General features: G+C 42.9%; 1 protein-coding gene across 2 annotated transcripts in view; it reads left to right on the forward strand.

Moving 5' to 3' along the window:
• The first annotated feature begins 152 nt into the window (after positions 1 to 152).
• OSBPL1A (oxysterol binding protein-like 1A) overlaps positions 153 to 3,315 on the forward strand; it is an 82,321-nt gene continuing 79,158 nt past the window's right edge. For both annotated transcript variants that reach the window (XM_009331443.1, XM_009331442.1), the window contains exon 1: positions 153 to 260. The gene's annotated coding sequence lies outside the window, so the exon portion shown is untranslated. The remainder of the gene's footprint in view (positions 261 to 3,315) is intronic.

Consider the following 3,315-nt stretch of genomic DNA (forward strand, 5'->3'; position numbering starts at 1 on the left):
AGGGGGCCTGTAGCGGGTGGTGTGGCTGGTGCCTCCAGCTGCGGTGATCCGCGCCCTGGGTCTGAGCGCAGCTTTCCCGTCGGCAAGCAGTGCGGTTGCTGTGACGCGTGAGCCTGTCGCCGTAAAAAGTGTTTAATTACCGGTACTGAAATGGACTGCTCGGTTTCAGGCGCACGTAGAGAACTCCAGCGGTTCTGCTGAACTTTCTTGCTTGGAACTGTGGTTGCCTGCTGATCCGGTGAGATCTCGCGCTAGCTGTGGTAAGCTTATTTAGAGCTCCTGGGCTGAAAGAAAGTCTTTGACGTAACAGAACTAAACTATGTGCAGAAAACAGCCAGGAGATGCCTAAGAGCGAGGATTAGTTTAAATAGCTGTTGCCTTGGCAGTGGTATTGAACAGATACTGTGTTATTGCATCTGTGTTAATTGCTACTGAGCAGACAGTAACTTTATTTTAGATAGGTGGTGCTTTCATATGAAGTACCATGAAACTGTGTCTAGAAACATGTACAACTTCTAACTTCTAGAAGCCTTTGACTGAAGATTAAAATAACTACTTTTAGATAACATCACTCGTGCTTCTAGTACTGCAACTCTTTCTTCCTGAAACAACTCCTGTCAGTGCAGTGTGTTGTGTGGGTTTGTAGACAGGTTCTGTCTGTCTGTGCGGTTTGATGCGTTTTGTCCTCCTTCTTTACAAGCATCACTTCATAACATGTGCTTGCTGGGACATGTAAGAAGGTCTCCCTGAGCAAGTATCATCCTTTCCTACAGGAATCTAGTTTTCATGGCTAGAGGAAGATCTCTTGAAATGCTAGCCAGTGCTGTGCTTTTTACCAACCTTACTATTTGTCACAAATAGAAAGCTTCCTATGCAACTGGTAGCTGCTGACTCAGAGCCTTAACGTTAAATTTGGCAGTGCCAGTACTGCTTCAGCTGCTTGTCAAGCTGCAGCAGAGTGAAAACTAGCCATGTTCTGGTTAGTGTGTATTGTTGCTGTTCAGGGCTGTGTACATGGCAGGAGGCCTCGGCAGGAGAAGAAATCAAAGCAAAAGCAAGTGGGTCTTACCAATAGTGCTGCCCCGTGGTTAGGGATGGCGCTTTAGGTCTTCGTAGACCGCTTTGTGAGGAAAAGCAGCTTTTTTTTGCCTGGAGTGTCTCCTAGCAGTTGGGTAAGGTTGGTAGTTTGTATATTGGTAGTTAGGTGGCTTTTTATGGTTAAGTATTCTGCAACACTCCCTTAAGCAGGCGTGCAGGCAGAATGGTAACCTGGACTCTCTGCTCTGTGTTGGAAACAAACCCTGTGATAAGACAGATGCTGTAATAGTGTGAGAAGATCGCTCTGGCATAGGTCTCATAGAAGAAGATAAAAGCAGAGCATCTCAATGCTGTTCTTTATATCTTCTTAAAGGATAAGATTCAATTAGCAGTCAAGTACTGCTCCAGTAGTCCTAATGAGTTCAACAGAAGTGCCTTGCAGCCACATCTCGGCTGCATAGGAGGTACTAAATATTGTTCTTGTGTAGTTTTCTCATGGTATACCAGTGACTACCATACAAGCCTTTCAACAGCATAAGGCATAAAGATGAGCTGTGAAAGGCAGTTTAACCTATATCAGCTGATTAATGGAATAAGGTAATGATGGCAACACCACTGACTGAACAGATGTCCATTCTCTTAAGTGGCTAGTAGCTTTGCATATAGGCAGCACAGTTCATATAGGTTAACCTGTTAATAGTATCTTATGGCTAATAACTCCAAACTAAACTATAAAGTTTCTCCCTCGGTGCTGATGGTCTGGCTTGGTACCTCAAAACTGGTGGGTGGGGGTTTTGGAGCTTTCTTGGTGATGGGTCATGTGACCAAATAAACCTCTGTCTGCAGGGGAATGCAGGTGTGCGAAGTACAGTTGTAAGCGCATAGCATTTGAGTGCCTGTGTATTGATTTCTTTCCATACACTAAACTTGCCACTCAAACTTTTGTTGGTGGTTGCTCATCTCCAATATAGAGCAAATCCTGTTGCTTACAGTATTTTCAAGATTATGCTAAGTTCTGTTAAGAGTCCCTTTGCTGCCAGCTTCATTTAGGCACTTCATTTAGCTTGTTAGCTAAAACTTCAGGTTCTGTATCACTTGTCTGATGAGTAACTGCACACAGATTCACTTTCCAGCCCCAATTGTAGGAACATTTTCATGCGAATGATCCTTCTAACTATGACTAATAGCCAGACAGTCATTCTTCTGCATCATTGCATGCTTAAGCTCACAAAGTGTATTTGAAATTGGAAGCTTGGCCTAAACAGCAAAGTCTTTGGGGACTAAACCAGTGAAGCAGACAGGCCTTTCTTAGCCATGTTACTATACGTGTCACTCTACTGCTAATACTTGTTTTAAGAGTACAAATGAATCGGTGTTTTTAACCTAATGACTATTTGGGGGGAGAAAAATCATGCAAGTAACTTTACACAGTGATTCAGCTTTCCATGTATCTTAAGCTGTTTAAGATTCTGCTCGTGTACATAACTAGCCTTGCTGCATGCAAGAGCTGTGCATTTGGATCAGCTTCTTGGTTCCCTTCCTAAGCAGTCTTTTCTTCCTTCTTATCAATATTGAATGGAAACTGCAGGTTCTTAATGCATTGAAAGTGCATTGCTATTCATAACTGCTGTGTATGTGGGATGTTTACAAATGATACGGGGTAATGATAGGAACGCGTTTCTCTCATCTGAGACACCTGAGAGATTGCTAAAGAAATATTGTGTGGGAGGGAGTGAAAATGAAGGATGAGCTTTGCTTTCCCCTGCCCCCCCGGTAGGCAGGAAAAGTGAGCTCTAACTATCCTTTTAGCTTTTGTCTGTATGATTCTCAGTGCTGCATTCTGCATCCCCCTAAAACAGTATCATTCAGCTTCAGAGAAAGTGTTACAGACTGATAATACGTTAACATATTTGATTTTCATCTTTTGCTAGACACTGTTAGAACTGATTCACTGAGGAAAATTATACCTGCCCCAGTAACAACAAGCTGTGCTGTGTTACCTCAGACAAGTGGATAGACTCCTGTTTAAAGGAGAAGGTAGCTTCAGGGCTCAAAGGATCTCTAAAAGGACTAGTACTGTTTTGTTTTGTTTTTTTCTAGTAGAACTGAAAAGCAGGCACAAAGAAGAGTATTGTCTAACCACTGCTGGAGAAGGCATTTTTATCCTGTGTCTTTGGTAGATTGCAGGTGACTCATCCAGTCTGTTCTTCTGAAACATGCTAGAAAGCTCTTGCTTAGTCTCTCTGTTAAATTCTTTGAAAATGGAATCCCTCTTTC

The sequence above is a fragment of the Pygoscelis adeliae genome, unplaced genomic scaffold (assembly GCF_000699105.1).
Source record: "Pygoscelis adeliae isolate BGI_AS28 unplaced genomic scaffold, ASM69910v1 Scaffold108, whole genome shotgun sequence".
Lineage (NCBI taxonomy): Eukaryota > Metazoa > Chordata > Aves > Sphenisciformes > Spheniscidae > Pygoscelis > Pygoscelis adeliae.